Source organism: Leptinotarsa decemlineata, unplaced genomic scaffold (assembly GCF_025532065.1).
Source record: "Leptinotarsa decemlineata unplaced genomic scaffold, Ldec_3_MD MMD2_tig00001393_RagTag_RagTag, whole genome shotgun sequence".
NCBI lineage: Eukaryota > Metazoa > Arthropoda > Insecta > Coleoptera > Chrysomelidae > Leptinotarsa > Leptinotarsa decemlineata.
In genome coordinates, this window is record NW_027412562.1 from 1905878 (window position 1) to 1920868 (window position 14991).

The 14991-nt window shown below is 34.4% G+C and overlaps 1 protein-coding gene across 2 annotated transcripts in view; it reads right to left on the minus strand.

The window, feature by feature from the left end:
* Window positions 1-13833, minus strand: part of gus (splA/ryanodine receptor domain and SOCS box containing gustavus) — a 243094-nt gene extending 229261 nt beyond the window's left edge. For both annotated transcript variants that reach the window (XM_074176078.1, XM_074176077.1), the window contains exon 1: window positions 13658-13833. The gene's annotated coding sequence lies outside the window, so the exon portion shown is untranslated. The remainder of the gene's footprint in view (window positions 1-13657) is intronic.
* Between the last annotated feature and the right edge of the window lie 1158 nt (window positions 13834-14991).

Here is a 14991-nt window from a genome sequence, read left to right on the forward strand (position 1 = left end):
GATTGAGCAAGACCAACGGATAGCATTCCTAGATGTACTAGTAGAACGATGTGGTACCAGACTAACCCACAAAGTGTATCAAAAACCCAAACACACGGATAGATACTTGCACGCTCTATCGAACCACCATCCTAGCCAAAAGAGAGAGTTATCTCCACTCTAACGGAACGGGCTCGGAGAATATGTGAACCAGAACATCTGGAGAGGGAACTGAAATACCTGGAAGTTACCTTGAGATCGAATGGGTACAGTGCCTCCGAGGCCAGAAGAGCCATGAGACCGAAGGGCACCACGGTTCAGAAAGCGAAAAAGGAACAGATGGTTGCACGTGCATATCTACCGTTTATCCCTAGGGTCACGGATAGAATTGGAAAACTATTGGGCAAACACGACATCGAAACAGTCTTCAAACCCACGAGGAAGATACAACAAAGCCTCAGGTCGGCTAAAGACAAAAGAGACCCATTATCAGCAGCAGGGGTCTATCGCATTCCGTGCACTTGTGGAAAGGTATATATCGGAATCACCAAACGATCCATGGGAACAAGACTAAAAGAGCATGAAAGGAACTGCAGACTAGACCAAGCGGACCAGTCAGGTGTGGCAGAACACGCACTGAATGAAGGAGACCACAGAATTTTGTTTGAAAACACAGAACTAATTGCCCCCAACCAGAGATACCATAGCCGACTGGTACGGGAGGCAATAGAGATCCACAAACCCACGGATAATTTTAACAGAAAAGAAGAAGCGGTGAACCTCAATCAAATATGGAACCCAATTTTAAGGAATTAAAGAATATCGAACAGGACAACAGGCAGCAAGATTGTTGATGTTCCAGGTTCAAGTGCAGGTACGAATACAGGTACAAATGCAGGTACAGGTACAAATACAACTGATTACCTGACAAGGCATAAATACGGTTTACGAAGCCTAAAAGTAAGTCATCGGACAGCAAGCCATGATGGTTAAACCTCAGAAGAAGCTAGCTACTCGCGCCAGCGAAACGTCAGGAAGAAATTCCAAAAATCCACAGCTTTCAAACTCGAAAAGCAATGACACTGAAAACCACAGCCGTGAAAGTCAAAACCATTTTGACATGGGTTATGTTGGCTTTGAGGACCACTGTGGTTTGTGGCTTATTCGCATACACTTGCGACTTAACAAAACCCCACAAGGCCAAATCGCACGATCTCGGTGGCCAGTTCACATAACTTAACAAATATGCAACTTTTGTAAAGTGTTTGAGATGCTCCTTGAGAAGACAATCTATTGTCATGTCAACAACAATATTAGCCCCAATCAACACGCTTTCATGAAAGGACGTTCAACCACCACCAATTTTGTAACAATCACTCAATGTATTGCAGAGGGTATTGGTTGTCAGCCTCAGACTGATGTCATCTACACTGATGACATCAGTGTATATATATATATATATATATATATATATATATATATATATATATATATATATATATATATCAATCAATTCTAGGACGCCTACTGTTTAATAATGATATCGGAGCTGAGATTGATGTCAATTTCCTTTTATACGCAGGTGACTTGAAACTCTATCACAATATAACTTGTTCTAATGATTGCAAACGTCTCGCCCTGAGTGTGAATCTGTTCAAAATCTGTTTTTCCGTTTATCAGCTGTCGCCCCCATACGAACGAACTCTCAAAAGTTGAGAACTTATGCGACCTAAGGACTAACGAGGTCTTACTTTTTAACGTGTGATACCTAACACGGTTGCAGAATCATCCCAGCTTAAACCAGATGAATTCTCTCGAAAAAATATCTGGTCGAGGCGGGAATCAAACCCACGGTCTTTCGACCGTGAGTCGGGCGCACTACCACCGCGGCCAACTCCACAACTAACAAGAGATGTCGAAATGTGTTTTTATAGAAATATTAAATTTATCTATTTTATTTTGAAAACAGGACAGTTGTACAAAAAACTTAGTACAATATTTATATTAAAAGTAAGATTTCTTGTGTTCGTGAAATTGCTCAACTCGCTACGCAAACTTTCGCAAACTTTTTCACTCACAAAATAAAACCTTACTTTTCAACACTCGTATCATAAATAGCTATTTTTAATTCGAGAAATTCGATTGGGTGAAATAATTTTTATCATTTACGATTGCAAAATAATTTTTTTATGGTGAAACAAGATTTCATTATTCTCTATTAACCAACTTATACGGACATTATCTTTTCGTTGTTTTTCTGTCAGAAATATGTCTCACTTTCACAAGACAACTCAGTAATTATTAAACCAAAACATTAATCGTTTTCAATTAAATATTTAAAAATATTATTGTGATTCACGTAGAACATTTTCACAAATATGTTGACAACTGCATTAGTGAACGATTGTGTTGAGTTAATTTTTTGATAACGGATACTTAATTTCATTACCACAAATATTTAATTACATTTCGTTGAATATTGATCCAGTACTATTGGATATTTGTTGCTGGTATAAGATTTTTTAATCTAGACATTCATTTCGTAAAAAACAACTCATGAAACGTTCAAACACATTCAAGTGGCTATTTTTTCTCGAACTTCTGTAATCGAGGGCGATTACATTTTCCCTCACGGATACACCATCTTCGGAATCAACAGAGAACTCCATCAAAGAAAAACAAGGCTCCCCAAGGCGGCCAGGTCCATAACCAAGCTTCAAATTCTTCTGTCTCTACTGCAGCTTTCACTGCAGAGCCCAATCACAACGCATTTGAGATCCAACACAAGAGAGCCTTGTTTTGACCCGCCACAGGTATCATCAGTGCTGCTAGGCTGAACCACAAATGTATTGCTGGACTCAAATATCCTGGAAGGACAATCCTAAGTGGGAAGGGAGATAAAATCTTCTCTAACGGAATATCAACAGTCTCCCCAAGGCAGTCAGCCTTGGGGAGACCTTTGGGGAGACAGTTGGGGAGACTACTAAGCTTCGACATCGATCACCGCTGACTCTTGTACCAGAAAAGGCCCTTTGGTTTTTTGTAGAAGTTAGTGCTAGTAAAAAATTTGGTATTCAAACCATCCCATTGATTTGTTGAAGAAGCAAATTTTGATAACCGGTAAACTTGAGAAATAAGAAAACAGGAAGGTTTTGACATTCCTCATCGCTGCTAATACCAAAGTAATATAGGGTGAAGCGCGGCCTTTGACTTGCTATTCATAGGCAAGCGCTGCCGGCACCCCGATCGGTACCTCTATGTCCCACATTTTGAATATATGATATCTTCGGAAATATACATGCTATAAAACACCATATTGATCTATATTGAATGCACAATGTATTTAAGATACTTAATTGGATGAAGATTAAATGCTGTATTGCTTAAAGTCACTTAGTAAATAAGCCATTATTCAAGAATAATAAATGGTTATTGTGGGTTATTCCTAATAGATAGACATATACTATGTCGGACTTTTATGTAGGCTTTTTTTAAGGTGTACAATAATGTAGTACATTTCTTGATCTAACTATCTACCAGTCGCTTTGGTATCAGGGATATCAAAAATCATGGAGAAACCCGTAAATCTCTATCTATTCTATATATTACTATTTTAAATGTGAAAGTTTGTAATGATGGATATATGTTTATGACTCTTTCACGCCTAAACGACTGAACGGATTTAGATGAAAATTTACATAAATACAGGTACAAAATTTTTGTGTAATTTTGGTCATAATATAGAGATAAGTATTGAGTAAGCCGGAAAAATTCTTGCTCCCTGAGAGCTATCTTAGCCTACGCTGTCTATACCGTCAGAAGATAATGTACCGTAAGATTGTTTATTTTAAAGAGTTCTAAATGAAAGTCCGCGATAGCATATATCTACCTCTTATGTGGTAGCCACTATATGCAAAATACTGAGCCATGAATACAATAATAATAAATAGTAATAATATATTTATTTCCAATGAAAAATAGAATGTTACATGATATTCGTCTTGTTACTCAGAAACCCCAAGGGAAAGTTCACCCCAAGGTCCTCTACCACTCAACCCATGTTATTTCAAATATTCATAATATAACTTAAAGACTAATCTAACTAATCCTAAAACCTAAATTTATATAACACATTTTTTGGCATTTGTTGGATACTTTTTACAATGCACATTTTATAATATCCGCCAAATTCTTATAAAAATTCATACAATTGTCGTTTTAAATAATTAATGTTGGTCTACTGCGCCGAAGGGAAGAAAATACCATAAAAAAGAGAAGAAGATGAAGTAACTATTTAATAAAGATAAACTTTGCCTAAGTAATTTGGACGAATCGTTTAAAAGTTATCACGATAAGATTAACTTGACGCATTGCGTCGCGTCTACTGTAAGACGACGGGGGACGATGCGCGAGGGAAAAGGGGCAGTCTAAGCAATGAAGCGCTATCGCTGAGAACGCGACCCAAACGCGGGCAGACGCGTTAGAGCAGACGTCGTTGACGGTTGTGTTAGTTTTGCGAATTTCTTTATAGAAAACATAAATAGATTCTAGAAGCTATTCATTACTTAGTGCAGTTGGTATTTTTTTGTTACTGTATATTTAAAGTAAACAGATGAATTACTAGCTGTTGCCCGCTCTTATATTAACGTACTATATACTATAAAATGAGTTATTACCTTTATCCATCATAAAATCATTTGAAGAAAACAAGTCTGATGGGTAAAATAACAATATTGAGTTGAAGAAGCCGACTATAACAAAAATTATAGACTTGTACTAAGTATTTGCAGTTACATCGCTTCAATACACATTTTTATCGCGTCGTAGGATTTCCACTCAAATTGGGATTTACCAGTTTTGCCAACAGAATACGTTGACACGTTTCTCGTCATTCAATTACCGATCACCTTGAGGTCAAATTGGTTTGTTTTGTGGTCGTATATACCCAGACTTTATTTGGTCTTGTAGATAATGTAGAAGTTTTCCGTGGGTTTTCATGACATTTTTTTAAAAACTTGTGTTCAATTATTGATTTCTTTTTATCGAAAAAACCCCTCTGGCTAATACCAAAACCGATATTGAATCAGAGTGACAGACATTTATACGAGTTATTTCACAGATGACAGTTTTGCGAATGCTACTCGATCATCCAGCAGCAGAACCACGCTGACTGGCCATCAAAGGCCTGTGTCGAAATATTACTCCTCATCACTGTATTCGTGCCACATCTGGAAATGAAACTGTTTCTTTCAAAAATTGCCATAAACTTTTTTTTTGTTTATAGATTTCTGAAAAAATGTTAAATTTGACAGGTTCAGAGCAGCACCTGACAGAAGAATGGAGGCTGGTTCTTCATTGATTTTCCAAGCACAAACCAACTGCGGCATCAAATTTTCATTGGATCTATTAATAAAAAAAACTTCCATATGTCGCGAACTTTATGTGTTTTCAAAATTCCTGATTTGGGTATTTGTTATCTTCCACAATCTGAAAAATATAAAAATTATAATGGAAAACTTTAAACAAGTGTAGAAGAGCAAACTTTTTAGTTTACCCCGATAAGTTACTGCGTAAAAACTGACAGATGTCAAAACTCCTTTGACATCTGTCGAAGAAATAAAGATATAAATAATCGAAAGGGAATAACTGCCAACATATCAGAATTTTTTGTCCATTTCTGAAGGCGGAGGCAGATTTTGGCCTCCGAAACGTTAAAATAAGTATCGTATTATTTCTTAACAATTTTTTTGATAGGCAAAATTGTTAAATACGACAAGTTACTGATAAATAGAAGATTTTTTTTTGTGAAAAATACTTTGATTTTTACGCAGTAACTCATCGGGGTAAACTGAAAAGTTTGCCCTTCTACACTTGTATAAAGTTCTCCATTATAATTTTTATATTTTTCAGATTGTGGAAGGTAACAAATACCCAAAAAAGGACGATAAAAAACTGATTTTCCTCCACAAAAAATGACTTTCGTTGAATTGCAAGCATATTTTGTCCTCATTGCGGCTCTGGTAAAAAATTGTATTCGCGTGCTTTGTGTACATTTACTGAACTTCGAATTAGAGTTTAGTTCAGAAATTGATGCAAAATAGTAAGTATATGCAAAATATGCCACAAATTTTAGTTTTTCAGATCGCGTTCCACATTCGATTCCATTTATTCCATTTTTAAAGTTTAGCTAGTGTTTCATTTAAAAGAAGATTTAACCGGCAAGTTTGTATTTTTGACTGCATTTTTCGCGATATCACTGAACAAATGATACCAAAAATTTCAGTGAGGCAACGATATCATTTACTACAATTTGAATCGAAAAATGGGTTACTTTAGTGAAATCTCTGTTTCTATTTTGTCAAAAAATTTGGAATAAATGAATGAAGGTCACAGTAAAACGTAAAACAAAATGTCATTTTAAGAGTTTTTCGAGTTTTGATTACCAGAAATGAATTTCTGAAATAGTGATTTTCAACAGCTTCAACTTTTGAATGGCCTTGCGTCCGAAATTAACCAGAGCGCTGAAATTTTACTTCAGATTCATGATCAGCAAATCTAATCTATTGAAAAAAACCAAACTATCGAAAGCCGAAAAGTTATTCAAACATCAGAATAATTTTTGATAAGGGGTAATGATTCTCCATAAAACGACGTAGTTGAGGTAACATAGCTATTTATGATATGAGTGTAAAAAGTAAGGTTTTATTTTGTGGGTGAAAAAGTTTGCGAAACAAGAGTAGCGAAACGAGCTATTTCACGAACAAAATAAAACTTACTTTTAACACAAAAATCATAAAATGTTTTTTGTACAACTGTCCTCTTTTCATCCTTTTCGTCCTCTAAGCCTATCTAGAAGGGTCAAAATTATGGAACTCGTCAACTTTGTGGAGCAAGTTTTCAATGATTAAGTCGAGTGCGCTTGTTAAAAATGATGTTACCTAATACAAGCAAATATTTCATGGTAATAGCATTCTTGAAGCGGAAGAATTAAAGTTATAGACCCAAAAAATCAAAAACTCTTAGGTTTGAACAAGTCCAGAGGTATATAAATGAGGCACCAGATGAAAAATATTTTTTGATAAAAGTTGCTACTATTTGCGGAATATATGGAGCCTGCCGGCATGAAGAGCTGTGCCATTATTAACAGAAGACATTAAATTAATGGATAAATCATTGATTGTTCAAACTTCAAATACAAAAACGAAAATAGGTTGTTCTATTTGCATTGTTGGAAAAAACATTGACTATTTTGATAAATACGTTGCATTACGCCCTTCTGTTGTCCAATCATCAACGTTTTTTTCTGAAATACTCAAATTATGAATGCAGTGCCCACCCACTTGGTATAAACACGTTTGGGAAAAAGCCCTCTACTATTGCTGAGTTTTTGAACCTCCCGGAACCAAAGGAATATACAGGTCTTCTGCTTTCTTTGCTATCAGAATCAGGAGCAAGTTTAACAGATATTAAGAAGCACGGAGGATGGAAGTCTAGAACAGTAGCCGAGGGTCGATCAATCTATTTCTTATAAAAAGGCTATTGCAATAATACTCATACTAAAAAATTGATTTCACCACAAATTGCCACGACAAATATTCATCCAGTTCATAAAAGCACTGTTCTGTCAAAAAAGATTTTAAATTATATTTGAATGATTGTTTTGTCATGCAGTTTCTCACATTTGAAGGAAGATAATTTTATATTCTATAGGAGTCATATGACTGGGAGATTGGTGAATTATTTTGAATTTTCCGAATGGAATTGAAAAATCATTCTTTTGTCTTGTATTGAAACTATGATTTTGTTTGTTTCCACATAAATTTCATCATTATTGTCGAATACTAGCATACTCAACTGTGATATGACTAGATATGATAATGTTGATATTGTCAGTCTCTTGAATATATCTTTGCATGAATCAGTCTGTGAAAGCCCCGTCATTGATCGTGAAAATCGTTTTTGTGCCACGAAGATATCTTTTGCTAGGGTAGATAAACCCCAAAATATCACACCGTATCGTAGCCTACTTTCAACTTGTGCATAGTAGAGCTGTATGAATTGATCAATATTGAGTACATGCCGCAAATTTCTAAATTGAAAGGCAATCGAATTGAACTTTGATATTAGGTAATGAAAGTGAGCCTTTCAATTGAGATTTTTATCTATTTGTAATCCTAAGAAAATTGTTTCATCCGAACTAGTTGAGACCGATGGACCCGATTCGTTTGATTGGAATGACAACTCATTACATTCTTTTTGGACATGGTGAAACCTCAGTGCTTTCGTTTTCGAAGTATTTAAAAACAAGTAATTCGCTTGAAACCATTCATTCAAAGAAGTCAACACTTCGTTACATTTATCACGCAAGGAAGGGTCCATTTTTTCAGATATGATTAATGACGTATCATCAGCGTACATTGTGAAGGATGCAGGTACAGAAAGTTTATCCAAATTATTAATATAGAACAGGAACAGAATTGGCCCCAATATGAACCCGTGAGGGACACCAATGTCTGTTTCAGTTTGCTGTGAGAAATGAGTGTTGATGACTACATATTGTGTACGTTTGAGTATAAATGATTTTATCCAATCTAGAGGACAGCCTCTAATATCATTCTTATACAGCTTTTCCAGTAGTATGTCGTGATTGATACTGTCATATCTATTGTTCATGATAAAACTTCCTTGAAAATTGAATAATCATGTTTTGTTTGTTGGTATTTGGTCAAAAAGAATCGTGTTAAAAATACGTTCAACACTAGTGTTGAAAATACGCTACTTTGTAAACATCATCATTTGATTAATACTCTCGGGAACCATTGAAAATTTCACTTTTATTGACTGTTGTACAAAAACATTTTTTCAAAACATGTTAGTTTCGCATAATCTATGACAACCAAAGATCTACTACTTACATATACGGCAAAACACCGAAACAATAATGCAAATCCTCAAAAATCCACACTTACACAAAAATCGAACAATCGAACAATGTCCTTTTATAAACAAAAGTGCAATTCGAGAATATGTCCAATGAAACACTGGGAGATATCCCGAATAAACGTCTTCATTCGAAAATAACGCGGTCACCTCACTAAACGCCAGTCGGCTTTGTTTTGAAAACAAAAGCGCCTGAGGCGGTGAATCAGCTGAGATTGGGACAACAGTAATTATTGACAGGTTCGGTACAACCGCGATCGGGTACTATTCTCACCTGTCGAGCGAGACTAATTAAAGTTACCGCGTTTTGCGATGACACTTGTTCAGGAGGTGGATTTTAAAGAGTTCTCCAACAAGGCATGCTTAATAATATTTCTGAAAAAAGGTTCGTTGGGTAACAGGATCAATTTTTTCTTTAAAAAACAATTATTTTCTTGCCGACTTTTCGAATTTATTTAAATTTTTCGTCAGAGCTCGACAAATAGTTTTTTCGTGTGGATAATATCACCATAAATGGTGATGAATCATTCGTTATAACATCGAAACCAAAGTCTAATTGTCCCAATAGAAGAGCCCAGGAAAGCCAAGACCCAAAAAAGCACACCAAGTTCGATAAAATGTAATGGTTTTGCTCACTGTTTTTCATCGATTATCGTGGCTCAAAAGTTCTCACCAAATGGTCGTACGATCAATAAGGAGTACAACAATCTTGAAGTTATGAGCCGCTTGCGACAATCAATTCAAAGAAAACGTACGGACTTGTGAGAAAAACAATTATGTCTTTTGAATCACGATAATGAACCTGCTTACTCGTCATTGTTTGTTCGTAATTTTTAGGCCTTAAACACCACCGTTATCATGCCTCAGCCAACGTATTCACTAGATCTGGCACCCAGTGACTTTTCTCTGTTCCCAAGATTGAAGAGACTCGTGAAAGGAAGGCGTTTTTCGACGATTGAAAAAATAAAAACCGAATCGCTAAGAGAGCTAAAGAACATACCAAAAAGTGCATATCAGAACTGTTTCGAGGATTGAAAAAAACGTCGACAAGTATTATTGTGGTAAATATTTGTTTTGAGGGCACCCGGCGATTTTGAAAAAATGTTTGAGTGTAATTACGTATTTTGATGGATACCTAGATTACGAAACGAAAAAAAAAGCGGCGCTCTCCCTTATTAACAAAGTTACGGCCCTTCAAAGTTCAGAAAAGGGCAACTTTTCAACCTTCTTTTTCACAATTTTTCTATTTAAAAACACAAGCATTTATTCACTAGGTCACCTTTACACCTTATTTCTCTTTAATTGACTCTTTTCAATTCAACAATCAACATTTTTCTTATAAAAAACTTAATTTAAAAACGAGTGCTACTTCTGGTGACATTCTTCTATTTCTAGGTTAGTTACTAGTGACATTTCTGAAAAAAGCGGTTGGTATTTGCCGCCTACGGAAGCGTAGAAGGGCCAAAGATTATTTGTTTATTTGATCCACCATAATTTCGACTTTTATCTCGTAATTTCGACTTTTATCTCGTAATTTCGACTTTTATTTCGTAATTTCGATTTTTATCTCATAATTTCGACTTTTATCTCGTAATTTCGACTTTTATCTCGTAATTTCGACTTTTATTTCGTAATTTCGACTTTTATCTCGTAATTTCGACTTTTATCTCGTAATTTCGACTTTCATCTCGTAATTTCGACTTGAAAGTCATAATTTTGACTCAAAAGTAGAAATATAGTTCCTTGAGTGTATTATAATTTACTACGAGGTGATGTTAACAGGAGGTTCGTGAAATTGTTGTGTGATTGAAATTTCAATGGAAATATGTAAGGTTAGAAAAAATCATGAACTCTGAATCAATCAATAATTTCAACAGTAATCATTTCGGACTGATGTTGAGATAAGAACAAATATTTCAGTTGAATATACATTTTTGGAGATGCTCGTGTCAATGATATTTCATTAAATTTTACCACATTAAGTATTTATTATTTCTCATCTTCACACTTGAAAAAATTTGTAATTTTGAAGGTAATTGGAGGATATTTCTTAAAAGGGGGATGTCCCAGAAATTTACGAACCGATATGGGCACTGGAAATGAAGTAATGGAGAGGATACAAAAAGCCTTTCATGAAGTATTTACTGAATCAACAAATCGACCATATTTTTTTGTATGGAAAAATGATAGAATCAAAGGATAGAATCTTGGTGATAATAGAAGACAATTTATTCGATGCATCATTTTCGGACAAGTCTCTAGTTCTATTTTGTTTCATACCATTAGTACAAGTAAGAGATGAGTTGTTGTTAATGAAATTTTAATTATAATTTTTATTTCAGAGTGATCTTGATCAAGTATGTTTTGAATGGAGTATTCATAGAATACGGAAAACAAGAAATGCTATTGCTCCAGCAGGGAGACCAAGTATATTGTATGCGATGCCTTCCCTTTATGGAGTTACAGATCACCTCATCAAGATTCCATCATTCGCTTTTAAACATTTTTCGTCGGAGTGTACATATTCCCGGACAGACTGTGATGAAGATTTTTGAAAATTATGTTAAATTTTTATGAAAAAAATAAATACCCAAGGTCTCTAGATCCTTATGCCACAATTGATTTATACATTAACCTGAGAAGTGAATTAATTATGTTATTTGAATAAATTTGACATTGATAATTATGCATTGATATTATTCAGTACCTTTTAGAAAAAGTAAATGCTTTCCGCACGACTAGGAGAAAGCCGACTTTGGCCAAAATATTAGTTTCTCATCATAGTAAATCAATCTGATCAGTAATATCCTTACTTCATTATCAAAACTTATCTAAAATTCAGTTTTTCACTACAACTGAAGAAATTTCTAGTAGAAATTTATTAAAAAAAATATAACCCTTTCAAATCAAGTTTATTAACATTTTGAAATAATACTCTATACACATTCATATCTTAAACGTCATGTAGAAACACAGTTTGCAATAATACTGTCGGTATGTTCTTCGAAGAAATACAATGTTCATTTCTTAGGTATTTTGGGTTTTCTCTCCTCTTTTCGAAAAATCGTAGAGATCTAATGACGCAAAAATCAATAAAATCGGTTTCTGTCATATTTCTTCGTAAAAAAAACATATCACTATGAGAAGATTGGAGCACTGTTGAAATGATTCGAAAAGAGTGTGGAAATTTCGAGATAAAAGTCGAAATTACGAGATAAAAGTCGAACTCACGAGATAAAAGTCGAAATTACGAGATAAAAGTCGAAATTACGAGATAAAAGTCGCCATAATTTCGACTTTCATCTCGAATCAAATAACCAAATAATCTTTGACCCTTCTACGCTTCCGTAGCCGCCGCCTACTATTCCAAATTCGTAGATTTAGATTTTCAGTTTAACATGAGAGATTAGAAAAACACAAATGAATGAAGAATGAGGACAAAAAACATTTGAATTACTTTAGGAATATTGACAGCATCAGTCATACCAACTATGTCAATAACCTTAAAAACTTAAAATACACAGATATATAACCAAAACGCAGCTCCATACATTTTTTAACATTTTTATTGGAAAAATGTCGATTGTTGAAGTTAAATGGATTATGGAAGGAGAAATAAGGTGTGAAGGTGACCTAGTGAATAAATGCTTGTGTTTTTAAATAGTTTATCTTGTGAAAAAGAAGCCTGAAAAGTTGCCCTTTTCTGAACTTTAAAGGGCCGTAACTTTGTAAATAAGGGAGAGCCTGCTTTTTTCTTTCTGATTCGTAATGTGCGTATTAAAATACTTAAGTACACTCCAACATTTTTTCAAAATCGCCGGGTGCCCTCAAAACGAATATTTACCATTATTATATCTGAGAGAGACTACTTTGAAGGGACAAAATAGAAATTGATGAATAAATAAATATTTACCGAGATAAATTAAAATTCTGCTTGTTTTGAACATAGTAGTAGGTATATCTGTGCCATCATTAGGTGCAAAAATTACCTTTCATTTCAAACATTACTTTGTATGGGATTACAATCAATCTTTTCGAATATTCATTTTTACTAACAAATTACGTAACTTTCAGCGCCCTGTATCTTGAACATGAAGCGTTTCGTGGATTATATTTATAGACATGCTTCCAAAAATAATATAAGGATACAGTCACTCCATGACTCACCCTGTACAAAAGAGCATCGCTCCAGAGTATCAACTCACCATTAATACAATTTCTTACGTCAGGAATATGCATAAAGAATTAAACAATTATAACAAATATGTATGTTCATATCGTTTTCGTAATCTGAAAGGTCACATGAACTCCGTGTGTCAATAAATCACAATAAATGCACCAAGGTTGTATTTGATTTTCGTTCTGAAACAGAGACTTACAATGTATCAATTCAAGTAAGTGCTAAAACTATGAATAAACAGAACGTAAGGTATTGAAATAACGGGTCAAGGACTAATCGTTTAGAATTGATAATGAAACCAATACCTGAAAAGGCTCGAAAGTGGCAGAAAATTTTGAGCCAATAATTAACATGGCTGTCCTAACCCCCGACAATGGTAAACAACAATTTCAACCGACCTACCCCATGGTAAACTGGCGTACTCTACTAAAAACATCGGAACATTAACCTTACATTTGCTCATCAACACTAGATATTTATTAATAAACATGCACTTTCGAAATTAGTCAATTATCCACAAAAGGAACCCTTAGAAATAGATAATAAAAAGGCACTCACTTGTGATCACTTTCAGGAGGTTTCAATGTAACTTTTCACACATATAACCGAACCAACACGGAGGTAACGAAGATCTTTGAACTGTTCCCGATACGAAATATAATGGGATTTGTTTATTTTTCGAGTGTTGCATTAAAACCTGTGTTGAATACTGCACATTTTACCACGAACAAAAACAAATTGTCAAACAGCGCTGTCAGAAACAGACAGATACATCGAAGAGATTTCTACTTGTCGTGGCATACCGACCAAGTTTTTGTATTTGGGAAACCTCCACATAGATGGCAGTATAGGATAGAAATAGAACTCAGTGCAGTACAAAGGCCATTTTATTTACACCGAGAAAATTAAAAAGAAATACAGTGGGAACCACAAGTAGCAGAACTTTTCCACGAAAATACTTCTGTGAAAAATAAAGAATCAAACTACTTGGATAGTTTATCCTGTACAAAGTGTCGGCTTATTTTTTTGGAAAATCATCATGCATGTTTTGAAAATGTTATTTACCCTCTGCAATTTCTAAATAAACAAATCTGAACCGATAGAGAATTTGTTGGAGGCTAAATTATTCTTTATGGGATACTCACAGATTTTCGCAATTTTTTTCTGGGATGATACTATATGATATAGGAATTCAGAACACATTTTATTTTTTGTCAGACTCAATTAGTTTTCGAGATATAGCCTGTCAAAGTTTGTATGACATCATATTTTGCCTTTTTTTAAGCAATAAACAATTGCAATTTACTTTTTTTTTTTATTTAACACAACTTTTTCCATATCATCGCACCTTTTTCTATCCCTTTTCAATCACTTATTGCCGAGTTTCCTGAAATTAGAATGAAATTCCATAATTTGTCACACAAATCACTTTTTATATTGTAGAATTCGAAAGTCAGGTTAGATGTTGAGAAAAGATAGTTTTTACAAAAGTAAATATTCGAAAATACGTTCCTTTTAGAATTTGGAGGTCAGGTTAGATGTTTTTAAATAGCTAGTTTTTAAAAATTCTGAAGTCAGGATAGACTGAGTTAGGTTGGGTTAGGTTAAGTTGAGTTAGCATGTGACAAATTATGGAATTTCAAGAAACCTGGCAATAAGTGAATGAAAAGGGATAGAAAAAGAACGATCATATGGAAAAAGGTGTGTTGAATTAAAATATGTGACTTGTAATCGTTTATTGCTTGAAAAAAAGGTAAAATATGACATCATACAAACTTTGACTGGCTATATCTCGAAAACTAATTGAGTCCGACAAAAAATAAAAAGTGTTCTGAATTCCTACCATCACGTAGTATCATCACAGAAAAAATCGCGAAAATCCGTAAGTATCC